Source organism: Dryobates pubescens, chromosome 6 (assembly GCF_014839835.1).
Source record: "Dryobates pubescens isolate bDryPub1 chromosome 6, bDryPub1.pri, whole genome shotgun sequence".
Classification (NCBI taxonomy): domain Eukaryota; kingdom Metazoa; phylum Chordata; class Aves; order Piciformes; family Picidae; genus Dryobates; species Dryobates pubescens.
In genome coordinates, this window is record NC_071617.1 from 4177580 (window position 1) to 4205515 (window position 27936).

Sequence of the window (27936 nt, forward strand, 5' to 3'; positions counted from 1 at the left end):
ATCAGGGGGTTGGAGCAGCTCTGCTACAAGGACAGGCTGAGGGAGCTGGGGGTGTTCAGGAGGCTTCAGGGAGACCTAACAGCAGCCTGCCAGTACCTGAAGGGGGCTACAAGAAGGATGGAGAGAGACTGTTTGCAAAGGCCTGCAGTGACAGGACAAGGGGCAATGGCTTCAAACTAGAGAAGGGCAGATTTAAATTGAATATCAAGATGTTCTTCACTATGAGGGTGGTGGAACACTGGAACAGGTTGCCCAGTGGGGTGGTTGAAGCTCCTTCCCTGTTCTGTATTCAAAGTGAGGCTCAATGAGGCTCTGGGCAACCTGATCTAGTTGGGGATGTCCTTGCTGACTGTGGGGAGATCAGACTGGATGAGTTTTGGAGGTCCCTTCTGTGGGACTATTCTATGATTGTAAGGAAATCTGAGGTTCATTATCCTTACAGACACACACAAGATGTGCAGAATAACTCTTGGTTACTCATTCTTCTGTCTCAGTGAAAATAACTGTCAGATGTTCATGAGGCCTAATTCACTTGATGAAAAGCATGGGTTTCATGTGTTAATTTCAGTTTCACAGCCACACTTTACAAAGGGGAAATTGTCTTGGTTGAGAACTAGGGTGCAGCACACCCTCACTTCTAGGTTTTAAAGCAGTGTCTGCCTGAATCACTTTGTGGGTTTCCAGTTTCAGCAGGATCCATTTAGCAAAACTACTGTGGTTGAGATTCCATTTGATATTTCAAACATGTTCTGGACTGACTCTGCAACATAATTCAATTTATCTTGGTTTGGAGCTTGGTTCCTGCTTTCTTTTCACTCAGACAACCTCTTCAGTTTTGAAATGGCTTATTGTGCCTGAAGCTCAAAAAATGATTCTCAAATTTTGGATGGTCTTACAGGTTTCTGTCAAATAAGTGATGATTCATGGATGTGATCTTCAGCAGAGACATTTAACTATAGGCAAAACTTGGAGACTGTAACTTAGTGTGGGTGCAGGAGTGGAAGCTGAGTTGGGTGAACCTTATAGAGTAGGGTTGTAGGTTAGACTTGGTGACCCTGAGGGTCTTTTCCAACCTGGCTGGATGTGTGATCCTGTATCAGCTGCAAGAGAAGAATCATGGAGTCATAGAACTCTCAGGGTAGGAAGGGACCTTAAGGATCATCCAGGTCCAACACCCCTGCCATGGGCAGGGGCACCTCACACCACAGCAGGTTGCTCACAGCCACATCCAGCCTGGCTGCAAACACCTCCAGGCATGAGGCTTCCACCACCTCCCTGGGCAACCTCTGCCAGTGTCTCACCACCCTCATGGGGAAGAACTTCTTCCTAACATCCAAGCTGAATCTACTCATTTCTACTTTTTTTTTCCATTCCCCCCAGTCCTATCACTCCCTGACACCCTCAAAAGTCTCTCCCCAGCTTTCTTGTAGCCCCCTTCAGATACAGGAAGGCCACAATTAGTTCTCCTGGGAGCCTTCTTTTCTCCAGACTGAACAGCCCCAACTCTCTCAGTCTGTCTCTATAGCAGAGGTGCTCCAGCCCTCTGCTCATCCTCGTGGCCCTTCTCTGGACAAGTTCAAGAGTCTCAATGTCCTTCTTAAACTGAGGGGCCCAGAACTGGACACAGGACTCAAGGTGTGGCCTAACCAGTGCTGAGTACAGGGCACAATGATTTCCCTGCTCCTTCTGGCCACACTATGCCTGATGCAGGCCAGGATGGCTTTGGCCTTATTTTTAGCAGTGGTTATAGAAAGGAAGGATTTTTTTCTTCTCCAGTGTGGGTGTTGGGTTTTTTTTTCCCTCTCTTTTTTTCTTTTTATTAGGTTGTTTTGGTGGGTTTTTTTTCAAGTGGGAACCACCCTTTGAAAACTCTTTCTTTTCAGTGATGCTCTTGCTCAGCTGAGCCTGGTCCAGCAAGCAAACAGATGTCGCTTTCTTGTGAAAGGGTGATGGAATTGGTAGCAGCAGCTCCACACCAGGGTGTGCTCCCACTGAATCTTTTCAGGAGGAGGGACAGAAATATTCTGCAATTACAAAAAAAGACCCCACCCACAGAAGTGGAACACACCAACCATGACTCTCCTTGGACTCCTCTCATCACTGACTGAAAGCTCAAGAACTTTATTGTTCCAGTGTAAAAGCTGTGCTCAGTTGTAACTAAGAATTAGATTTTCTTTCCAGGGAATTCAGTCCAGGGGCTGGATGAACTTTCCTAAGAGGCTGAGAAAGTAACAGAGAGAAGTTTATTTCATTGGTTCTGCAGATGTCTGCATAGTTTAGAATAGAATGGAATGGAATGGAATAGAATTCCTCTTCTCTTCTCTCCTCTCCCCTCCTCTCCCCTCCCCTCCCCTCCCCTCCTCTCCCCTCCCCTCCCCTCCTCTCCTCTCCTCTCCCCTCCCCTCCTCTCCTCTCCTCTCCTCTCCTCTCCTCTCCTCTCCTCTCCTCTCCTCTCCTCTCCTCTCCTCTCCTCTCCTCTCCTCTCCTCGAGTCTCCTCTCCTCTCCTCTCCTCTCCTCTCCTCTCCTCTCCTCTCCTCTCCTCTCCTCTCCTCTCCTCTCCTCTCCTCTCCTCTCCTCTCCTCTCCTCTCCTCTCCTCTCCTCTCCTCTCCTCTCCTCTCCTCTCCTCTCCTCTCCTCTCCTCTCCTCTCCTCTCCTCTCCTCTCCTCTCCTCTCCTCGAGTCTCCTCTCCTCTCCTCGAGTCTCCTCTCCTCGAGTCTCCTCGAGTCTCCTCTCCTCGAGTCTCCTCTCCTCGAGTCTCCTCTCCTCGAGTCTCCTCTCCTCGAGTCTCCTCTCCTCTCCTCTCCTCGAGTCTCCTCTCCTCGAGTCTCCTCTCCTCTCCTCGAGTCTCCTCGCCTCTCCTCTCCTCGCCTCTCCTCTCCTCGCCTCTCCTCTCCTCGAGTCTCCTCTCCTCGAGTCTCCTCTCCTCTCCTCTCCTCGAGTCTCCTCTCCTCGAGTCTCCTCTCCTCGAGTCTCCTCTCCTCTCCTCTCCTCGAGTCTCCTCTCCTCGAGTCTCCTCTCCTCGAGTCTCCTCTCCTCTCCTCTCCTCGAGTCTCCTCTCCTCGAGTCTCCTCTCCTCGAGTCTCCTCTCCTCTCCTCTCCTCGAGTCTCCTCTCCTCTCCTCTCCTCTCCTCGAGTCTCCTCTCCTCGAGTCTCCTCTCCTCTCCTCGAGTCTCCTCGAGTCTCCTCTCCTCTCCTCTCCTCGAGTCTCCTCTCCTCTCCTCGAGTCTCCTCTCCTCTCCTCTCCTCTCCAGTTTGCCACTATAAAAGAGTAGAAGGCCACTGAGCAACTGCAGGTCAGAGTTGGAAAAACCATTTCTTACAGAGTGCCTGAGCAGGGCAGCAAACTTTAAATTGCAGTGACCAAGTGTGTCCTTTGGGACAAATATTTCTTCAGGAGCATAAAATATTTCTCCACCATGAGCAGTGAAAGTACTCTTGCTCAGTTTAAAAGCCAGCAATAACAACCTTTGCTACTCTTTCTGTTTTTCTGGATGCCTTTACTCATTAAGCTGTTTATGAACAGTTGAAATGAAGGCTCATGCCTGCCCTAAGCAAATTTGAGACTCATGCATTTGCATAGCTTCTTTTCACAGGACCACAGGATGTTAGGGGTTGGAATGGACCTCTGAAGATCATCAAGTCCAACCCCACTGCCAGAGCAGGACCACAGAATCCAGCACAGGTCACACAGGAATGCCTCCAGATAAGTCTTGAAAGTCGCCAGAGGAGACTCCACAACCTCTCTGGGCAGCAAGTCTACATCTTTCTTGCATTGAGGAGCCCAGAACTGGACACAGGACTCAAGGTGTGGCCTAACCAGTGCTGAGTCCAGAGCAAAATGACTTCCCTGCTCCTGCTGGCCACACTATTCCTGATAGATGCCAGTACATAAAGAGTGTTTGGAAATGCCCACTGGCTATATTTCCATGCTAAAAGGCAGCTTTCTCCACAACTGCCATCAGCATTGGACACAATGAATTTAAAAGGCTGCCTCTTGTGTGACCAATTGCATCAAGCTTTTCCAACACCAAAAAAAAACATGCCCTTTGTTAACAGCAGCTTCTTTACTCCACTGAAAGTCAAGTGAGCAGTGACACATATTTAATAGGCTTTAGAATGGAGTAGAGTAGAGTAGAGTAGAATAGAGTAGAGTAGAAGAGCATAGAGTAGAATAGCATAGAATAGAGTAGAATAGCATAGAATAGAGTAGAATGGAATGGAATGGAATGGAATGGAATGGAATGGAATGGAATGGAATAGAGTGGAATGGAATGGAATGGAATGGAATGGAATGGAATGGAATGGAATGGAATGGAATGGAATGGGATAGAGTGGAATGGAATAGAGTGGAATGGAATGGAATGGAATAGAGTGGAATGGAATAGAGTGGAATGGAATGGAATAGAATAGAATAGCATAGAATAGACCAGGTTGGAAGAGACCTTCAAGATCATCCCATCCAACTTATCATCCAACACCACCTAATCAACTAAACCATGGCACCAAGCACCCTAACAAGTCTTCTCCTAAACACCTCCAGTGATGGTGACTCCACCACCTCCCCAAGCAGCCCATTCCAATGGGCAATCACTCTCTCTCTATAGAATTTCTTCCTAACATCCAGTCTGAACCTCCTCTGGCACAGCTTGAGACTGTGTCCTCTTGTTCTGGTACTGGCTGCCTGGGAGAAGAGACCAACCCCAGCCTGTCTACAGCCTCCCTTCAGGTAGTTGTAGAGAGCAAGAAGGTCTCCCCTGAGCCTCCTCTTCTCTTTGCTGTGTGAGCAGCTATTACTCCCAGACCTTAATTCTTTGGTTCTAAAGCTTTGGAGGCATTTTTGGAACACGGCTAAAGGAGAAAAGCGAGGAGAAAGCAGAGCACCGCAGCCTTGGGCGTGCTGGGCTCAGTGGTCTGAAATCCAGTGAGCTCATTTTTTTTAGCCTTGTTTCAATTCCAAGATAATTCAATCTAAAAACAAAAATAACTTCAGCACTGTATTTGCAGCCCTCTCAACAAAAAAAACCCAACCACCTACAAACCCCAAACCAAACAACGTATTATCTGTAAAAATAACCCCAAAAGTAACTTCCAAACATTGGCAAACACATTCCATCCAGGAGACAGGAATCAAGAGGCTGTTTGCAAGACAGCAAAGATTATTTTTCACTGCCTTCATGGCAAGTTGATGTGTTTTCTAAGCTACCAAACCCCCACCCTCTTCAGCACTCAGAAGAAACATCTTGTCTCAAACACATGGTTTGGTTTCCATTACTGAAATATCATATTTTGGCTGAGCCAAAGCCTTCTGCAGGCCCCTTGAACAACTTCCCTGGCCAGCAGGAGCAGGGAAGGCATTCTGCCCCTGGACTCAGCACTGGTTAGGCCACACCTTGAGGACTGTGTCCAGTTCTGTGCCCCTCAATTCAAGAAAGATGTTGAGATGCTGGAAGGTGTCCAGAGAAGGGCAACAAAGCTGGGGAGGGGTATGGAGCACAGCCCTGTGAGGAGAGGCTGAGGGAGCTGGGGTTGCTTAGCCTGGAGAAGAGGAGGCTCAGGGGAGACCTTATTGCAGTCTGTAATTCCCTGAAGGGAGGTTGTAGCCAGGTGGGGGTTGTTCCCTTCTCCCAGGCACCCAGCACCAGAACAAGAGGACACAGTCTCAAGCTGCACCAGAGGAGGTTCAGGCTGGATGTTAGGAAGAAATTCTTTCCAGAAAGAGAGATTTGCCATTGGGGTGTGCTGCCCAGGGAACAGTCACCATCCCTGCAGGTGTTCAAAAAAGGCTTGGATGTGGCACTTGGAGCCATGGTTTAGTTGTCAGGAAGTGTTAGGTATTAGGTAATAGGTTGGACTTGATGATCCCTGAGGTCTTTCCCAACGTGGCTGATTGTATGATTCTATGGTAGTATCTCCAGCTGGAGAGGGTTTCTGTGGGCCAGCTCATATGAGGCTGATCTACAGAGTCAGACATTAACCTGCAATGTCACTGTGATTGCTCTTGCTGGCTCTGTGTCTACTAGGAAATCAAGGAAATGCTCCTGAGGCCAGCTGGTAAAACCCAGCACTATACCACACAAACCATGCAAACTACAGAAGCCTTTCTTACCAATAGGAGAGCAACATCCAAACTTCATTTTGGGAACATTCATGGATCATTGGAAACTTTGGTAATGTAACCCAGAGGAGAGTTATGCTACAGAAAATACCAAAATTATGCTTAGAGACCTTCTTGTGGCCTTCCAATATCTGAAGGGGGCTCTAAGAAAGCTGGGGAGGGACTTCTGAGGGTGTCAGGGAGTGATAGGACTGGGGGGGATGGAGCAAAACTAGAAGTGGGTAGATTCAGATTGGATGTTTGGAAGAAGTTGTTCCCCATGAGGGTGGTGAGAGACTGGCACAGGTTGCCCAGGGAGGTGGTGGAAGCCTCATCCCTGGAGGTTTTTCAGGCCAGGCTGGATGTGGCTGTGAGCAACCTGCTGTAGTGTGAGGTGTCCCTGCCCATGGCAGGAGGGGTTGGCACTGGCTGATCCTTGAGGTCACTTCCAACCCTGACAGAATTCTGGCAGAGGCACCTCAAAGTAGAGAAAGTTGTACTGAACACTACAGTTTTAGCTAAAACCTAAAATGCTTTTGTGCATTGAGAGTTTTGCATGAGAAGAGAAGAGAAGAGAAGAGAAGAGAAGAGAAGAGAAGAGAAGAGAAGAGAAGAGAAGAGAAGAGAAGAGAAGAGAAGAGAAGAGAAGAGAAGAGAAGAGAAGAGAAGAGAAGAGAAGAGAAGAGAAGAGAAGAGAAGAGAAGAGAAGAGAAGAGAAGAGAAGAGAAGAGAAGATTAAGCAGGTTGGAAAAGACCTTAAAGATCATTGAGTCCAATCCATCACCCACACCATCTAATCAACTAAACCATGGCACTAAGTGCCTCATGCAGTGTCCTCTTAAAAACCTGCGGTGGATCCAAAGCAAGGGGGCCAAAAGGAAGATAGAATACTGGATGTTTACCCACCAGCTTCAAATCTGAGAGTATAGCAACCTGCTCCAGTGGAGGCACAGAGAGAGTCTCCAGTCCTCTTCAAGTCTCACTGCATACACTTTTGCATTTGTGAGATACTCTATTTCCTGCACCAGGGGAAATTTAGGCTGGAGGTGAGGAGAAAGTTCTTCACTGAGAAAGTTGTTAGCCATTGGAATGTGCTGCCCAGGGAGGTGGTGGAGTCACCATCCCTGGAGGTGTTCAAGAGGGGATTGGATATGACACTTGAAGCCATGGTTTAGTTGTCATGAGGTGACTTGATGGTCTCTGAGGTCTTTTCCAACCTTATTGAGTCTATGATTCCCTTTTACCCTTTTTTCCATTGCTTTCTGTCAGAAGAAAGCACTTAAGATGCCTCTCACTTCCAGACTCCTTTCACTTGATATTAGAGTTCTTTCCCCCTCCAATTTTCTCTGATCAGTGGTTCCTGCAATGGAAGAGCAAGACAGACTCTGGCCCCATTCCTAGATTTCTTGCAGTGCTCATTACCTTCCCTGCTCAAGTGTCTGCCACGAACCTAATCCTTTCCCCAGATACTTCCTCTGCCCCCACTTTTCAGAAGCATTTCTGGAGGCTCTCTCTGTTTTCCTCAAGCATAATTCTTGCATGCTGAAATCACAAGTGCAACACAATGATCCTGTCTTTCAGCTGGGGAATTCAAAAACCCTTCCAAAACTACATGTAAATATCAGAGGTCTTGTTCTGAAATGTGCTTTGGTTCCACCCTCTGCTTTTTTGGCCACAGGTGAAGAAAAATAGTCTCATTTTAAGCCTTAGTTTGTCTTGGGTCAGAGTTTACATGAAATTGCCTTATCACTTGTTCCAATGCCTTTGGCATTGTTTCTGGCAGTAGTGCCTCATCCATAGCTCACCACACATCTACCTCAAGGGGCAGTGAAAACAACCTCTCTCTTCTTTTTGAATATCTAGCAGGGCTAAGATCTGTCAGCTCTGAAAGCAGATGGTGTCCTCAATCCAACTGTTTCCCCTCTTGTGAAAAGTTTCTCCAGAAATCTGACATTGCCCCTGGACATCCCCTGTGTGGTGTCCTTCCCCTTTTCTTCTAGAATCATAGAATAGAATCATAGAATCAACAAGGTTGGAAAAGACCTCAAAGATCATCGAGTCCAACCTGTCACCCAACACTTCAGGATTACTAAACCATGGCTTCAAGTGCAATGTCCAATCCCCTCTTCAACACCTCCAGAGACAGTGACTCCACCACCTCCCTGGGCAGCACATCCCAATGGCTAACAACTCTCTACTTTCTACTATCCCTTTGTTCTCCTTTCTCAGCCCAGAGAGTGGTGGTGAATGGTGCCACATCCAGCTGGTGGCCAGGCACTAGTGGTGTCCCCCAGGGATCAGTGCTGGGCCCCATCCTGTTCAATATCTTTATTGATGATCTGGAAGAGAGGATTGAGTCCATCAGCAGTAAGTTTGCAGATGACACAACAAGCTGGGGGCAAGAGTTGATCTGTGAGAGGGTAGGAGAGATCTGCAGAGGGACCTTGGCAAGCTGGACAGATGGGCAGAGTCCAAGGGCAGGAGATTGAACACATCTAAGTCCCAGGTTCTGCACATTGGCCACAACAACCCCATGCAGTGCTACAGGCTGGGGGCAGAGTGGCTGGAGAGCAGCCAGGCAGAAAGGGACCTGGGGGTACTGGTTGAGAGTAGGCTGAACATGAGCCAGCAGTGTGCCCAGCTGGCCAAGAAGGCCAATGGCATCCTGGCCTGCATCAGGAATAGGGTGGCCAACAGGAGCAGGGAGGTCATTGTGCCCTGTGCTCAGCACTGGTTAGGCCACACCTTGAGTCCTGTGTCCAGTTCTGGGCTCCTCAGATTAGGAAAGATGTTAAGATGCTGGAAGGTGTCCAGAGAAGGGCAACAAAGCTGGGGAGGGGTCTGGAGCACAGCCCTGTGAGGAGAGGCTGAGGGAGCTGGGGTTGCTTAGCCTGGAGAAGAGGAGGCTCAGAGGAGATCTTATTGCTCTCTACAACTCCCTGAAGTGAGGTTGTAGGCAGGTGGGGGTTGGTCTCTTCTCCCAGGCAAGCAGCACCAGAACAAGAGGACACAGTCTCAAGCTGTGCCACGGGGTTGCTTAGCCTGGAGAAGAGGAGGCTCAGGGGAGACCTTCTTGCTCTCTACAACTACCTGAAGAGAGGTTGTGGCCAGGTGAGGGTTGATGTCTAAAAGTGAGTGATGAGTGCTTCTTCCAGCCTCCAAGGAGAAGAAAACTTTGAAAGCAAGATGCAACTGTGGGATGGTTGCTACTGACTCTGGGCAGTGGTGGGGCTGTGCCTTTATGGGTTTGATGGGTGGACCATTCAGTGGATACAGAACTGCCTTGAGGGCCACACCTAAAGGGTGGCTGTCAGTAGGTCCAGAGAAGGGCCACGAGGATGATCAGAGGGCTGGAGCTGCTCTGCTATGAGGACAGACTGAGGGAGTTGGGGCTGCTGAGACTGGAGAAGAGAAGGCTCTGAGGAGACCTAATTATGGCCTTGCAGTATCTGAAGGGGGCTACAAGAAAGCTGGGGAGGGACTTCTGAGAGTGTCAGGGAGTGATAGGACTGGGGGGGATGGAACAAAACCAGAATTGGGTAGATTCAGATTGGATGTTAGGAAGAAGTTCTTCTCTATGAGGGTGGTGAGAGCCTGGCACAGGTTGCCCAGGGAGGTGGTGGAAGCCTCATCCCTGGAGGTGTTTGCAGCCAGGCTGGATGTGGCTGTGAGCAACCTGCTGCAGTGTGAGGTGTCCCTGCCCATGGCTGGGGGGTTGGAACTGGCTGATCCTTGAGGTGCCTTCCAACCCTGACAGTTCTGTGATTGCTCCTCACTCCGTGCTGCTGCTCTGCATTGTTTCACGCTGCCTTTTGGAAAGAATGCACTCTCAGCTCCATGGAAAACAAAAGCCTGCAGCAGGTCAGGGAGAGCCTGATGGATTCCCTTTTTTTTGTTCCTCTGTTCTGCTAATCCAGTTGGTGATTCACTCTGACTACTTGCTTAAGCTTACCTTCATTGTGCCATTTATCCTCAGCTCCAGACAGGGAACGGATATCATCGTTGCTGTGCCAGGCTACCGTGCTAACGGCAGACATTGGGCATGTCAATGTGCCCTCTAAACAATATGGTTTTAAGGACTAATACCCTCCCCTGCAATAAAACTTACACCCTTGGAAACAGGGCTTGGCCATGTTTTCACTGCTGTGTAATGCAACACAGTTGATACAACTGTATGCACAGCATCCAGGGAACCCTCGGGGGCAATCAGCACAGTAAAACCATGCCTTGCCTTGTCCTGTGTTACAGCATACAGAATTAACCAGGTTGGAAAAGACCTCTGAGATCATCAAGTCCAACCTATCACCCAACACCATCTAATCAGCTAAACCATGGTACCAAGTGCCTCAGCCAGGCTCTTCTTAAACACCTCCAGTGATGGTGACTCCACCACCTCCCTGGGCAGCACATTCCCATGGCCAATCTCTCTTTCTGGGAAGAATTTCTTCTTAGCAAACAGCCTAAACCTGCCCTGGTTAAGGCACCAAGGATGGTTAGTGTTCTGCTTCACCACTTAGACACACATGGGTCTATTGGGACCAAATGAGATGCACACAAGGCTACTGAAGAAGCCAGAGGAAGTGATCACCAAGCCACTTACCATCCTTTATCAACAATCCAGGCTGACTAGGGAGGTCTCAGTTGATTGGAAATTAGCAAGTGTGATCTGAGGATCTGCAGACTCATAAGACTGACCTGGGTGCCAGGAAATGTTATGGAGTGGACTGGTCTGAGTGGGCACACAAATACACACTTTTGGTTCAGATACAGAATACAGGATTCACCAGGTTGGAAAAGACCTTTGAGATCATCAAGTCCAACCTATCACCCAACACCATCTAATCAACTCAACCATTGCACCAAGTGCCTCATCCAGGCTCTTTTTAAACACTTCCAGGGATGGTGACTATTGTCACTATCATCTTTTTTCCTCTGGAATATACCTGCCATTTATTGGCTGGCTCTGAGCAACCTGATCTAGTGAGAGGTGGCCCTGCCTATGGCAGGGGGGTTGCAACTAGATGATCCTTGAGAGCCCTTCCAACCCTAACAACTCCATGATTCTACCGTGAGGTTCTACAATGGCTTTATCAGCCCCAAAATAGAATAGAATAGAGTAGAATAGAATAGAATACAATACAATACAATAGACCAGGTTGGAAGAGACCTTCAAGATCATCGCATCCAACCCATCAACCAATCCAACACCACCTAAACAACTAACCCACGGCACCAAGCACCCCATCAAGTCTCCTCCTGAACACCTCCAATGATGGCAACTCCACCACCTCCCCAGGCAGCCCATTCCAATGGGCAATCACTCTCTCTGTATAGAACTTTCTCCTCACCTCCAGCCTAAACCTCCCCTGTCACAGCCTGAGATTGTGTCTTCTTGTTCTGGCACTGGCTGCCTGGCAGAAGAGACCAACCTCTGCCTGTCTATAACCTCCCTTCAGGTAGTTGTAGAGAGCAATAAGGTCGCCCCTGAGTCTCCTCCTCTCCAGGCTAAGCAACCCCAGCTCCCTCAGTCTCTCCTCACAGGGCTGTGTTCCAAACCCCTCACCAACTTTGTTTCCCTTCTCTGGACACACTCCAGCAAGTCAACCTCCTTCCTAAACTGAGGAGCCCAGAACTGGACACAGGACTCAAGGTGTGGCCTAACCAGTGCAGTGTACAGGGGCAGAATGACCTCCCTGCTCCTGCTGGCCACACTGTTCCTGATGCAAGCCAGGATGCCATTGGCCTGACCTGTGCTCCCCTAACCTGTGCTCTCTAGCAAGCTGATGGCAGACCTGAAAATTGGGCAGGACTAAAGAACTAGACTGCTGCTGTTATTTGCTTATTCAGTGTATCAGAGGACAAGGTAAAAACACCCAGGCACATCCAGGCACACAACTTAAGGGTCTCATTAATCTGAGGAGATGCCCTCCCTCTGACAGGCTGCACTGCAGCCTGAGCTAGGCAGTGCAAAAGCCCTTTTCTTGTCTGAGCAATGTGAGAGACAAAACTCCAAGTGCTTAGTTAAAACCCTACTGCTGCCCACTGGGCTAAGTATTGTGGATTTGTGATGTAAAAACATTGAGAGCCTTTTTCCACCAACCAGTAGTGTGTTTCAAATTAGAGAGCTGTGCCAGGCCTCTGCTTTTCCTCTGGTGGAGGCAGTCCTTGGTGGTGAGAAGCCTCCCAAAATGACTTAAAGCCTCCTTGGCAAACATTTGCATTTGCTGGGCCCACAAACTTCAAACTTCATCACCATGATGGGCAACTGATTCTAAAATCTGTTTCCTTCATTACCTGCCTCTGCAGAAGCTGCTGAAAGTCTCAGTGTCAAAATATGTTCATGAAACCAAACAGTTCCTTGGCAAACACTTCTTTCTATCTTGCCCTCCTTGAAACTGAAAACCAGGCAAGTGAAAACCCTCCAGATGCCCAGGCAGTAAACAATGTGATTAAAATCTGCTTCTCCCATTAGACCTCCACTCTTCTTAATTGTGTCAGTTCTGATTGCAGAGCAGAGTGACACAGTGAAAGACTTAAATAATTCACTTGGATGTAAGCATGGACTACACAGGCAGATTACTTGACTGTTTCATGGACTCCACAGGCAGATTACTTGACTGTTTCAGCACACTGAATGACAAACCAAAGTAAGAACTCCAGCCTGCCTCCCCTCCAAATGGCATTGAGGAAATGGTAGTATCATCCAGGTTGTCAAAGGTGTTCACAGAATAGAATCATAGAATCAATAAGGTAGGAAAAGACCTCAGAGATCATCAAGTCCAACCTGTCACCCAACACCTCATGACTACTAAACCATGGCTCCAAGTGCCACATCCAATCCCTTTGTGAACACCTCAGGGATGGTGACTCCACCACCTCCCTGGGCAGCACATCCCAATGGCCAATCTCTGTTTCTGGGAAGAATTTCTTCCTAACATCCAGCCTGAACCTCCTCTGGTGCAGCTTGAGACTGTGTCCTCTTGTTCTGGTGCTGGTTGCCTGGGAGAAGAGACCAACCCCCACCTGGCTGCAACCTCCCTTCAGGGAGTTATAGACAGCAAGAAGGTCTCCTCTGAGCCTCCTCTTCTCCAGGCTAAGCAACCCCAGCTCCCTCAGCCTCTCCTCACAGGGCTGTGCTCCAAACCCCTCCCCAGCTTTGTTGCCCTTCTCTGGACACGTTCAAGTATCTCAATATCTTTCTTAAATTGAGGGGCCCAGAACTGGACACAGGACTCAAGACCCAGTGTTGACCCAGAGATTTGCAGATTTCAAGTGGGAGCATTGCTCTTTGACTCATGTTATATCCATGCCACTGGACAGGTGTAAGAAAGGCCAGGAATGACTTCTGACTGGGTAATTCACAGGACCACAGGATCACAGGATTTTACAGCTTGGAAGAGACCTTTGGAGATCATCAAGTCCAGCCCCTGAAGGGAGGTTGTAGCCAGGTGGGGGTTGGTCTCTTCTCCCAGGCAGCCACCAACAGAACAAGAGGACACAGTCTCAAGCTGTGTCAGGGGAGGTTCAGGCTGGATGTTAGGAAGAAGTTCTTCCCAGACAGAGAAATTGGCCATTGGAATGTGCTGCCCTGAGAGGTGGTGGAGTCACCATCACTGGAGGTGTTCAGGGAGAGACTTGATGGGTTGCTTTGTGCCATGGTTTAGTTGATTAGATGAATAGAATAGAATAGAATAGAATAGAATAGAATAGAATAGAATAGAATAGAATAGAATAGAATAGACCAGGTTGGAAGAGACCAATCGTGTCCAACTTGTCATCCAACACCACCTAATCAACTAACCCATGACACCAAGAACCCTATCAAGTCTCCTCCTGAACACCTCCAATGATGATGACTCCACCACCTCCCCAGGCAGCCCATCCCAATGGGCAATCACTCTCTCTGTGTAAAACTTCCTCCTAACCTCCAGCCTAAACCTCCCCTAGCACAGCTTGAGACTGTGTCCTCTTTTTCTGGTGCTGGTTGCCTGGGAGAAGAGGCCAACCTCTGCCTAGCTACATCCTCTCTTAAAGTAGGTGTTGGGTATTAGGCATTAGGGCTTCAAATAACAGAATAACAGGATTAACCAGGTTTGAAAAGGGCCTTGAGATCATCCAATAGGTTGGACTTGATGATCTCTGAGGTCTTTTCCAACCTGGCTGGTTCTGTGATTCTGTGGTTCTATGATTCTGTGGTTCTATGAATTCCTTATTCTAATATCCCCACGCAACAAGAGATTTCCTTCCCCTTGAGAGACAAAATGTGTTCAAGCCTGCATGTATCCTCCTGCTTTTGCCTCCCCTGATGTAGATAAGCATAGTCTGTGAATAAGTTCTTTCTCTGAACCCTGTGGCTCTTGGCAGCAGCTGGATCTTCCTACACGTTGCGTCAACAGCTACCTCAGACAAAGGCAGCGCTTGGGATTGTTTTGCTGGCTGAAAAGGCTTCAGGCAGCAGACACAAATAATTCTCTTTATTTAGCTGATGAAAGAAGTGCAGAAAAATCAGATCAGGTACAAGTTTAAAAGGGAAAAAAAAGAGAAAAGCAGATTAAGTAACTCAGCAAACAAGGAAGAGAAGGTTTGCACTTTACTCGGGGTGTGCTCACATGTGGATTGATTTCCCCAGACATACATTTTAACCATACAGAGCCCTGGAACACATCTAAGCCTTTTTCCACATGCAAATACAATCAACTGTTAGCTCTTAGTTACACTTTAAGCTGAAAGACAAATCCCTGCCTGGCTGTGAGCCCCAAGTGGCTGCTCCAGCATCCAGTCTGGCAAACGCACAGCACTTACCCAGGTTCCACAGATTATTCTGGGGGAGGGTTGCCATTGTTACTAAATGGATCCAAGGCTTCTGAGGGGCTGGAGGCAATTCTTGCTCATCCTTCAGTAAATGTGATCATGAGCTGCCGCTGCACTGATAGCCCTCAATCCTCAATCTGGTTATTGCTTATTGTTCCTGTAGAAGAACAGTGAGCAGTTCATATGTGGATAGATGAAGGGCTTTGCTTGCCTTATGCTCAGAATAAAGCTGACAGCTGGCCTAAGAAAGATGTTGTTGCTGTTATGCCATCTCCACCATGTATTATCTCTCTTTAATTTGCTAAGTGCTTCATCATTTCCCTCCTACTGTGCCCACCGTTGGGTTCACAGTTTACTACTGTTCACCATTTCCTCTGTTGATTTCTGATTAGTTTTCCACCACCCCCCCCCCACCATTTAGAGCTATAAGTAATTGCTTCTTGGCCACAGACATGTTTCTGACTTTGCTTCTGCTTCTTAAGAGATTAAACTATTGTTAAGCTGAAAGTTTCCAGTTTACTGCCATGATTGTTTTTCCCAGCATCTTAAGGTGCAGGGACAGCACTGCCTATGTTTTTTTAGCCTTTCTTTTGAAATCAAAGTAGATTCCAGTCTCAAGCTGTGCCAGGGGAGGTTTAGGCTGGATGTTAGGAAGAAGCTCTTCCCAGAAAGAGAGATTGGCCATTGGAATGTGCTGCCCAGGGAGGTGGTGGAGTCACCATCACTGGAGGTGTTTAAGAAGAGCCTGAATGAGGCACTCAGTGCCATGGTTTAGTTGATTAGATGGTGTTGGGTGATAGGTTGGACTTGATGATCTCAAAGGTCTTTTCCAACCTGGTTAATTCTATATTCTATATTCCAGCAACTGGATCACACACCAGGTTTTAGATTTTGAGCACAAGTCAGTCTCATTCAAGTCAATATGAGTCAAATACAACTCAGAAGACTGGGCAGGAACAGAAGACAAGCAGGAACAAGTGACAGGACAAGAGGATATGGCCTCAAGTTTCCCCAGGGGAGGTTCGGGTTGGACATGGGGAAAAATTCTTCCCCCACAAGGGTTGTCAAGGCCTGGGCTAGGCTGCTTGTGGCAGTGGTAGGGTTCCTATCGCTGGAAGGGTTTCAAAGCTGGTGGGCTGCATCCAGAGAAGCATAGCCAGCAGGTCAAGGGAGGTGATTCTCCCCTTCTGCTCTGCTCTGGTGAGACCCCACCTGGAGCACTGTGTCCAGTGCTGGAGCCTCTATTGCAGGAAGGATCTGGAGGTGCTGGAACGTATCCAGAGAAGGGCCACAAGGATGATCAGAGGGCTGGAGCACCTCTGCTATGAGGACAGACTGAGGGAGTTGGGGCTGCTCAGTCTGGAGAAGAGAAGGCACTGAGGAGACCTTATTATGGCATTCCAGAATCTAAATGGGGCTACGAGAAAGCTGGGGAGGGACTTTTGAGGGTGTCAGGGAGTGATAGGACTGGGGGGGATGGAACAAAACTAGAAATGGGTAGATTGAGATTGGACGTTAGGAAGAAGTCCTTCCCCATGAGGGTGGTGAGAGCCTGGCACAGGTTGCCCAGGGAGGTGGTGGAAGCCTCATCCCTGGAGGTTTTTGCAGCCAGGCTGGATGTGGCTGTGAGCAACTTGTAGTGTGAGGTGTCCCTGCACATACCAGGGGGGTTGGTACTAGGTGATCCTTGAAGTTCCTCCCAACCCTGGCAATTCTACTGCCTTCTTGGCAGTAAGCTTACTTGGCAGTGACTGGAAATATTCTTTTCAATTTCTGAAAAATGACAGGAGAAAAAATAATTAAAAGCAATCAATGAATCAAAGTAACCCAAGCTCAAAACATTTAGTTATGTACCTCTTTAAAAAGACATTTGCACTCTTTATCCCTGAGGTACTACTTCATACCTGAGTTCATAACTACTTCATACCTTGTTAGGTGGCACTGTTGATCTCTATGTGGGTAGGGAGGCTCTACAGAGGGACTTGGAGAGATTGTATCTGTGGCCAATGTTAATGGGATGGCATTTAACAAGTCCAAGTGCCAGGTCCTGCACTTGGGGCACAACAACCCCAAGCAATGCTACAGGCTTGGGGCAGGGTGGCTGGAAAGCTGTCTGGCAGAAAGGGACCTGGGGGTGCTCATGGACAAGCAGCTGAAGAGGAGCCAGCAGTGCCCAGGTGGCCAAAAGAGCCAAAGGCATCCTGGCTGGGATTAGAAATGCTGTGTCCAGCAGGAGCAGGGAGGGGATTGACCCCTGGGACTCAGCTCTACTGAGGCCACACCTTGAGGATTGTGTCCAGTTTTGGGCACCTCAGTGCAAGAGAGATGTGGAGGTGCTGGAGCCAGGGCAGAGGAAGGCAAGGAGAATAAATGTGGGGCCTGGAGAATAAATGTGATGAAAAGCAACTGAAGGAGCTGGGAATGGTTAGTGTGAAACAGAGGAGGCTGAGGGAGACCTCATTGCTGTCTACAACTACCTGAAAGGACATTGTGGAGAGGCTGCTGCTGGTCTCTTCTCACAGTGATAGAACAAGAGGGAACAGCCTCAAAGTGCAATCGGGTAGGTTTAGACTGGGCATCAGGAAAACCTTTTCATGGCAAGAGTGGTCAGGGATTGGAATGAGATCTGGTCATGAGATCTGTGATGACAGGTTGGACTTGATGATCTTTGAGGTCTTTTCCAACCTTGGTGATACTGTGATACTGTGAATGTGCTGCTCAGGGAGGTGGCTGAGTCCCCAAGCCTGGATGTGTTTCAGAGTGGTTTGGCTGTGGTGCTTGGGGCTATGGTTTAGGGGTGAGCCTTGTAGAGTAGGGTTCTGGGTTGGACTTGGTGATCCTGAGGGTCTTTTCCAACCTGAATGTTTCTGTGATTCTGTGATAGCAGTGGTGGTTTTGTCTGCCAGAGGCTGAGAGCTATGGGCTACATCTTCCAGCTTGCAAACTGGAGCTGACTGATCAGAGTTATGCACTCACACATCTAGAGCAGTAGCCTGAGCAGGCTAATACACATAAGATACATCCTCATGTCACTTTGCATGTGCTTCACATGCTGCAATTCCCTTTCCAACTCCTGCTGTGAAGATGACTGTTAGACACCATTGATGTGGCTGATAATTGACTGGGAACATAACAATATCATGTTGCCTGCTGAGCAGACATCTGATAGCAACTATTTTTACCTATAGGAGAACCAGATGTCCCAACAGCACGTCATGAATGATGCAAACTTTCCTTTCCCTCTTTAGACCCCTGGAAAATGCGGGAGGGGAATCACGTCAGTGCTGAAGTCACAGTCTCACAGTATCACCAAGGTTGGAAGAGACCTCGAGGATCATCGAGTCTAACCTGTCTCCACAGACCTCATGACTAGACCATGGCACCAAGTGCCACGTCCAATCTCCCCTTGAACACCTCCAGGGATGGTGACTCCACCACCTCCCTGGGCAGCACATCCCAATGACAAACGACTCGCTCAGTGAAGAACTTTCTCCTCACCTCCAGCCTAAACTTCCCTTGGCACAGCTTGAGACTGTGTCCTCTTGTTCTGGTGCTGGTTGCCTGGGAGAAGAGACCAACCCCTTCCTGGCTACAACCACCTTTCAGGTAGTTGTAGAGGGCAATGAGGTCACCCCTGATCCTTCTCTTCTCCAGGCTAAACAATCCCAGCTCCCTCAGCCTCTCCTCACAGGGCTGTGCTCAAGGCCTCTCCCCAGCCTTGTTGCCCTTCTCTGGACACGTTCAAGTGTCTCGATGTCCTTCCTAAACTGAGGGGCCCAGAACTGGACACAGTACTCAAGGTGTGGCCTAACCAATGCAGAGCACAGGGGCACAATGACTTCCTGCTCCTGCTGGCCACACTGTTCCTAATGCAGACCAGGATGCCATTGGCCCTCTTGGCCACCTGGGCACACTGCTGGCTCATGTTTAGGCAGGTGTCAATCAGCACCCCCAGGTCCCTCTCTGTTTGGGAGCTCTCCAGCCACTCTGACCCCAGCCTGTAGCTCTGCATGGGGTTGTTGTGGCCAAAGTGCAGCACCTGGCACTTGGACTTGTTAAATGCCATCCCACTGGACTCTGCCCATCTGTCCAGTTGGTCGAGGTCCCTCTGCAGAGCCTTTCTACCCTCTAACTGACCAACATCTGCTCCCAACTTGGTGTCATCTGCAAACTTGCTGATGACTGACTCAACCCCCTCATCCAGATCATCAATGAAGATGTTAAAGAGGATGGGGCCCAGCACTGATCCCTGGGGGACGCCACTGGTGCCTGGCCACCAGTTGGATGTGGCACCATTCACCACCACTCTCTGGGTTCAGCCCTCCAGCCAGTTCCTAACCCAGCACAGAGTGTTGCTGTCCAAGCCACGAGCTGACAGCTTAGCCAGCAGTTTGCTGTGGGGAACGGTGTCAAAGGTCTTGCTGAGGTCCAGGTAGACCACATCCACAGGCCTCCCCACATCCACCAGATGGGTCACCTCATCATAGAAGGAGATCAGGTTGGTGAGGCAGGACCTGCCCTTCCTAAATCCATGCAGCAGCCCTGCCACATTAGCATTTGCAACAGGGCAGCAGCAGCAGCAGCATGGTGGGGTTCTTGCAATGATTATTGTGGGTTTTTTTCACAGTTGTTTAATGCATGTTGTCAGTGCAGCAGACCTCTTGGGCATATTCATTTCCCAGCTAAAGAGTCTGCACAGCTTCAGGTTCAGCAAGCTGTCGACACTCCCAGCGCTTGAGCCTTGTGCCTTTGGGTGGCGCCCGTGAGGAAGCACAGCCGGCTCCGGGAGCTCCACGCTTCTGGGCAAGCCACACTGTTTCTGTTGGAAGTGGTTTCAGCAGCTGCCAGCAAAGGGGAGTCCCTAGGCACAGGAAAGCTGCCATCCCCTTTCAGCAGTGTATTGCAGAACCACAAAAGCAACCAGGTTGGAAGATTCCTTCGAGATCATCAAGTCCATCCTATCACCCAACCCTAACTAATCATCCAGACCACGGAGCCAAGTGCCTCATCCAGGCTGGTCTTAAACACCTCCGGGCATGTCGACCCCACCACCTCCCTGGGCAGCACATTCCAAAGGCCAATCACTCTTTCTGGGAAGAATTTCTTCCTAACATCCAGCCTAAACTTCCCCTCGTGCAGCTTGAGACTGAGAAACTAAATGATATTCATTTTTACCTTCAGCATAAACTTTACATGCAAGAGGAGCAATCAAATATCACAATTAGCCAGAGTGCTCTGAAAATTTGCTTCTAAGATGCCACCATAATTTTTCAGACTCCTGTTCTTTCTAATACCAAGCCTAAAACTTCCCCCTGCACAGCCTGAGACTGTGTCCCCTGAGCCTCCTCTTCTCCAGGCTAAACATCCCCAGCTCCCTCAGCCTCTTCTCACAGGGCTGTGCTCCAGACCCCTCCCCAGCTTTGTTGCCCTTCTCTGGACACATTCCAGCAACTCAACCTCTTTCTTGAATTGAGGAGCCCAGAACTGGACACAGGACTCAAGGTGTGGCCTAACCAGTGCTGGGTACAGGGGCAGAATGACTTCCCTGCTCCTGCTGGCCACACTATTTCTGATGCAGGCCAGGATGCCATTGGCCTTCTTGGCCACCTGAGCTCCTGTTCAGCCTACTATCAACCAGTACCCCCAGGTTCCTTTCTGCCTGGCCGCTCTCCAGCCAGGCAGAGAGGAGCACCTCTCTCTGCTCCACTTAGAAAACAGCTGCATTATTCCCAGAAGCCAACTTGGGATGTAAACTGTTATCCACTTTGGAGCTATCCTTGCATGTAGCATAAAGCCACAGGGGCAGGCAATCATAGAAACCAGGATGAATGCCTCTGTCAACTGACAGCCTTCACTGGGTACTCTGTGTTTCAGGGTCAACACACCACACAGCCATGTTTACCCAGTGATATCCTGGCAGCACACTGTGGCCTTTTACAAATGCATCTTAAAAAGAGAATTCACTCAGAGAAAATTTGTTCAAAGGTCTATTGGTAAAGTGAAGTAATTCCAAGTAAATCCCTTTGTGCAAATTGGCTTCTCTCCTACTTCAGATCTCCCATTTTTAATGTGTGTATCAACCTCTGGTTGAGCCTTGTATGTGCTGAACATACAAACCCTGCATCTGAGTCTTCCATTGCAGTATCTGGGCTGCTTTAACAGAATTTCCCTCAACTGATCACACCACCTGGAGTCCTGTGTCCAGTTCTGGAGCCCCTATTACAGGAAGGATCTGGAGGGGCTGGAATCTGTCCAGAGAAGGGCCATGAGGATAAGCAGAGGGCTGGAGCTCCTCTCCTATGAAGGCAGACTGAGGGAGTTGGGGCTGTTCAGTCTGGAGAAGAGAAGGCTCCAAGGAGACCTAATTGTGGCCTTCCAGTATCTGAAGGGGGCTACAAGAAAGCTGGGGAGGGACTTTTGAGGGTGTCAGGGAGTGATAGGACTGGGGGGAATGGAGCAAAACTAGAAATGGGGAGATTCAGATTGGATGTTAGGAAGAAGTTGTTCCCCATGAGGGTGGTGAGAGCCTAGCACAGGTTGCCCAGGGAGGTGGTGGAAGCCTCATCCCTGGTGGTTTTTGCAGCCAGGCTGGATGTGGCTGTGAGCAACCTGCTGTAGTGAGAGGTGTCCCTGCCCATGGCAGGGGTATTGGAACTGGCTGATCCTTGAGGTGACTTCCAGCCCCAACAATTCTCTGATTCTCTGATTCTGTCTTTTACCTTTGCAACACAAAAAGCTGCAGGGATGAGCGCTCTGAGGAGCGTCTGTTGACCAGCTGTGCTCAAAGGGTTTGATAACATGTTATAAAACTCCAGCAGACAGAGCAGCAGCTGTTCTCTATCAATTGCATCTATTTGGTCCAGAGAAAGGGAGAGGGTTTTTTAATAAGAAGGAAAATAGAGCAGCAAATAATACCACACCACAACCCCCCCCAAAAATGGAATTACTATATGCAATATATACAGAAAAATAAGCTTTCAAATAACCATAATATCCTTTGGGGACCCAAGAGGCAGCTGTATGCTGAGTGGCTTTACCAGTTAGAGTTCCTGCAAAGAGCAAAACTGCCAGGAAGTGTCTTCTCTGAGGCTGAGAATGGCAGAGGAATGCAACGCTGAAGATAACAGAACGCTCTGCGTTCCACGCCGGTGCCCCACAAAATCCCCTCCATCAGGATGCTTATTTGGAGTTTTGTTTCATGCATTTTAATGTGAGAAGCGTGGCCTTCTAGACAAACAAGAATGCAGGCATATCCTCTGCATAACATTGGCATTTGCAAGCAGCCTCAGCTTCTCTCTTCTGAAAGAAAAACAAGGAAGGAAGTGATTACTGCGGGATTTGTACAACTGCGGAGCCCAGCTGATAATGCTGATAATAATAGAACTCCCTCTGTGTAGCCTTGTTCTCACTAGAAGAACTCAAAGAGCTTCTTTGTTTGCTTGTTTGCTTTACAGAAGATGTTTGTGCCATTAGTCCCGTTTTCCAGATGGTCAAACTGAGGCATGGAGGAGTGAAACCTTGGAGGCATGGCCGGGAAAGCAATTCAAGCCTCCTCTCCCCTGAAGTTTTATCTCTAGGCACTGCACCATTTTGTCCTTTCATGCAGCACAAGGGGATGTCCTAATGGAAAATACACAACATAGCATTTCCTCCTCTTGTGGATTAAGCACATGAAACCAGTTGCATTAGGGACTCATTTTTGGAGCATAAACTGTGTGGTGGTTTAGGTGCCCAGGAACAGGAGTGACAGAAAAAGAAAAGCAAAGAAAAGCATAGAAAAGGAAAAGAAAAGGGGGAAAAAAATAAAAACAAGAAAGAAAAGAAGCTAAATAAAAATAAAATAGAAGAAAAGAGAAAAGAACAGAGAAGAAACAAAAAGAGAAGAAACAAAAAGAGAAGAGCAGAGAAGACAAGAGAAGAGCAGAGGAGAGCAGAGGAAGAAAGAGAAGGGAAGGGAAGGGAAGGGAAGGGAAGGGAAGGGAAGGGAAGGGAAGGGAAGGGAAGGGAAGGGAAGGGAAGGGAAGGGAAGGGAAGGGAAGGGAAGGGAAGGGAAGGGAAGGGAAGGGAAGGGAAGGGAAGGGAAGGGAAGGGAAGGGAAGGGAAGGGAAGGGAAGGGAAGGGAAGGGAAGGGAAGGGAAGGGAAGGGAAGGGAAGGGAAGGGAAGGGAAGGGAAGGGAAGGGAAGGGAAGGGAAGGGAAGGGAAGGGAAGGGAAGGGAAGGGAAGGGAAGGGAAGGGAAGGGAAGGGAAGGGAAGGGAAGGGAAGGGAAAGTCTAACCCTACCCAGTTGCACTTTGAGGTTGTTCCCTTTTGTTCTATCACTAATTACCTGTGAGAAGAGACCAGCAACAGCCTCTCTACAACCTCCTTTGAGCTGGATGTGGAGAGCAATGAGGTTTCCCCTCAGCCTCCTGCTTTTCAAACTAAATAATTTAGATTAGAAAGGTTCAGGACTGAGACCACAGTAATCTTCCAACAAAACAAAATGCATCACCATAGACGCTTGAGACAACATTTTAGTCTCCTTTGTTTAGTCAGGATTAAAAGTGATTGCATCTGGACTGCTCAGTGGATAAGGCATCGAGTTCCTTTCACATCTTCCATCACATACCAGGGCAGATCATAATGTAGCTTATTAATGAGGTTATTAGTGTTTATTTATTAATGAGTGTTGGCTTGTTCAAGCAGTTGGTTTGAACCACTCTAATAGCTCTGCTACTCCAGCTGCTGTCAGACTTCAAATAGAAACTGTAAGTGAAATGTTGCATAAGTTCAGGGAGAGTATTTCCCCATTTCTAGAGGTTGCTCCCAGTGATTTTGTTAGTAAACATCTTAAGCTGCTCTTTTTGTCATCCAAAAGATTCCAGACATAGTGCAAAACACCACAAAGAAAACCCAACAACAACAACAAAAGAAACAAAACCCCCAAACTACACCCCCCACCCCCCAAAAAACCAAATAGAATAGAATAGAATAGAATAGAATTAACCAGGTTGAAAAAGACCTTTGAGATCAAGTACAATCTATCACCCAACACCATCTAATCAATGAAACCATGGCACCAAGTGCCTCATCCAGGCTCTTCCTAAACACCTCCAGGGATGATGACTCCAACACCTCCCTGGGCAGCACATTCCAATGGCCAATCTCTCTTGCTGGGAAGAATTTCTTCTTAACCTCCAGCCTAAACCTTCCCTGGCACAGCTTGAGACTGTGTCCTCTTGTTCTGGTGTTGGTTGCCTGAGAGAAGAGACCAACCCCCACCTGGCTACAACCTCTCTTCAGGTAGCTGTAAAGAGCAATAAGGTCTCCCCTGAGCCTCCTCTTCTGCAGGCTAAGCAACCCCAGCTCCCTCAGCCTCTCCTCACAGGGCTGTGCTCCAGACCCCTCCCCAGCTTTGTTGCCCTTCTCTGGACACCTTCCAGCATCTCAACATCTTTCCTAAACTGAGGGGCCCAGAACTGGACACAGGACTCAAGATGTGGCCTAATCAGTGCAGAATACAGGGCACAATGACTTCCCTGCTCCTGCTGGCCACACTGTTCCTGATGCAGGCCAGGATGCCATTGGCCTTCTTGGCCACCTGGGCACACTGCTGGATCATGTTCAGCCTACTATCAACCAGCACCCCCAGGTCCCTTTCTGCCTGGCCGCTCTCCAGCCACTCTGACCCCAGCCTGTAGCTCTGCATGGGGTTGTTGTGGCCAATGTGCAGAAGCTGGCACTTCGATGGGTTCAATCTCCTGCCCTTGGACACTGTCCATCTGTCCAGCCTGGCAAGGTCCCTCTGCAGAGCTCTCCTACCCTTGAACAAACAAACAAACCAACCTAGACTTTTCCTCGAATTTTCCTCCATTTCTGTGAATGGAGACTTAGGGTTTACAAAAGAGCAACTTTGTGTACACTTTCTTGCATTTTGCTCACTCAGGGCTTGCAATCAGCTTTATACTAAGTCTTTGTTCCCTTAGGATACAGTCTACGCACTCCAAGAAAGACCAAAATGCTTAGGACACAGTTTGGACAAAATAGGGGAGAAAAGGAGTGGAGCCAGAGAGGAATTAGGAACAGGAATCTGAGAACTTGTTTCATTGCATGTCTTGCTGCTGTTGATTTCAAAAGTAAATGGGAGAAAGGTGTCTGGATCCCCCATATCTCTCTCACATTCAGAGGTATTTGACCTGCCCCCCAACCTCCTCACACCCCTAAAAAACCCCAAAGCTTTACTCACAGCACATCAACCACAATCAATAGATGGGTTGGTGCCACCTTGAAGATAGCCATGGTGCATATTAGGAACACTGACTCAGGCACTCAGAGGGTCCAGAGGAAGGCCATGAAAATAATTAGGGGGTTTGAGCACCTCTGCTATGAGGCCAGGGTGAGGGAGCTGGGGGTGTTCAGCCTGGGGAAGAGGAGGCTCCAGGAAGACCTAATAGCGGCCTGCCAGTACCTGGAGGGGGTTACAAGAAGGCCTGGAGTGACTTCAAACTAGAGAAGAGCAGAGTTGGATTGGATGTTAGGAACAAGCTCTTTACTGTGAGGGTGGTGGAACCTTGGAACAGGTTGCCTAGGGAGGTGGTTGAGGGCCCTTCCCTGGAGATCTTCAGTGTGAGGCTCGACAAAGCCCTGGTCAACCTGATCTAGTTGGGGATGTCCCTGCTGACTGCAGAGGGGGTTGGACTGGATGACTTTTGGAGGTCCCTTCTGTCCTAGACCATTCTGTGATTCCCACAGGGTGAAAGTGCTGAGAGGGCCCATGCTGTGAGGAACATCAGATGCTAGTGAAGCCAGGCTTGCTGTGTTGCTCTTGGGACACAATTACTCTGATTTGTTTACACAGTGCTGAAAAAAGCAATTGCAAATGAATGAAAAGTGAAGCATATTTAACAGCAAAAAATACCAGTAACAAAATGTTCCCTGCACATGGATATCCTCCTCTGGAAGGTCACTCAGACAACCCCATTTCAAGCTGTACTAGTTTTTCAAGCCAGTGAGATCAAAACACCATGTGCTGAAAGGTGATACTATCTTGTAACCTGGTTGTTCAGTGCTGGTTAAGCTATTATGCAACCCTAACCTTTCCCCAACACAACGTGCTGGGTCTGCTGCCTTGTTTGCAGGGAATGTAGCCATGAGCAGCCCAACAGGGAGCACAGGAGCCTGCAGTAATCTGTGTTAGCCCAGCAGGAGTTTGTCCCGCTTGGTGAGTTTTGGGTGTGGAGGTTGCTGCTGCTGCTGCAGTCTGACCTTCCTCCCCTCCGCTGGCAGGAACGGATGAGTGCTACCACAGTGCTCATAGACTCATGGAACAGAACAGAAGAGAATAGAATTAACCAGGTTGGAAAAGACCTCAGAGATCATCAAGTCCAACCTATCACCCAACACCATCTAATCAACTAAACCATGGCACCAAGTGCCTCATCCAGTCTCTTCTTAAACACCTCCAGCGATGGTGACTCCACCACCTCCCTGGGCAGCACATTCCAATGGCCAATCTCTCCTTCTGTGAAGAACTTTCTCCTCACCTCCAGCCTAAACCTCCCCTGGCAGAGCTTGAGACTGTGTCCTCTAAAGTAGAATCAAGTCCAAAACAAGCATAAAGCATAGAAGCATTAAGGTTGGGAAAAGACCTCAGATCACCAAGTCTAACCATCAAACTAACACAGCCATGCCCACTAAACCCAGAGTGTCATGTCTACTCAGTTTTTGAACACCTCCAGGGAGAGTGACTCCACCACCTTCCTGAGCAGCCTGATGCAATGCTTGATATCTCTTTCAGTAAAGATATTATTCCTAAGTTCCAACCTAAACCTTCCCTGGTGCAACTTGAGGCCATTTCCTCTCATCCTGTCATGAGTTACCTGGGACAACAGACCAACACCCACCTCACTACCACCTCCTGTCAGGGAGTTGTGGAGAGCAAGAAGCACTTCCTTCAGCCTCCTTTCCTTCAGACTAAACAGCCCCAGAAGTGGCCTCAGTTTTGTCCACATGCTCTTGTGACCTCTGACAAGGGAACCATGACCCCACTGCATGCTAAACTCATTCCTGCCCATTTCTCCCTGCCTCTGTACTGTCAGTGTCCCCTTTGCTTCCTTCCAAATCCTGTAGCTTGTGCTCTACCAGGAAAACCTCCAATAAACTCCTAACTGCTCATCTGGCATACTCTGTTCTTCACCCTTTCTTTATTCTGGTTGGGTTTGGTTTGATTTGTTTGGTTTGGTTTGACTTAGTTTGGTTTGGCTGGATTTAGATTGGTTTGGTTGGATTTGTTACAGTTTCATTGAGCATGGATTGGTTTGGATTGGTTTGGTTTGATTTGGATAGATTTGTTTGGATTTTGTTTGGTTTGGATTGGTTTGGTTTGGATGCTGTTTGGGCTGGGTTGGGTTTGGTTTGGTTGGATTTGCTTTGGTTTCGTTGCGTATGGATTGGTTTGGATTGGTTTGGTTTGGTTGGATGCTGTTTGTTTGGGCTGGGTTGGGTTTGGTTGGGTTGGGTTGGATTTGGATTGGTTTGTTTGGATTTTGTTTGGGTTGGGTTGGGTTGGGTTGGATGCTGTTTATTTGGTCTGGGATGGGTTTGGTTGGGTTGGATTTGTTTTGGTTTCATTGAGTTTGTATTGGTTTGGTTTGTTTGGATGCTGTTTGTTTGGGCTGGGTTGGGTTTGGTTTGGTTGGGTTGGATTTGGATTAGTTTGGTTTGGTTTGGTTGGATTTGGATGGGTTTGGTTTGGATTGGTTTGTTTGGATTTTGTTTGGGTTGGGCTGGGTTGGTTTGGGTTGGGTTGGATGCTGTTTATTTGTTCTGGGATACGTTTGGTTGGGTTGGATTTGTTTTGGTTTCATTGAGTTTGTATTGGTTTGGTTTGTTTGGGCTGAGTTGGGTTTGTTTGGGTTTGATTTGGATTAGTTTGGTTTGGTTTGGTTGGATTTGGATGGGTTTGGTTTGGATTGGTTTGGATTTTGTTTGGGTTGGGTTGGGTTGGGTTGGATGCTGTTTATTTGGTCTGGGATGGGTTTGGTTGGGTG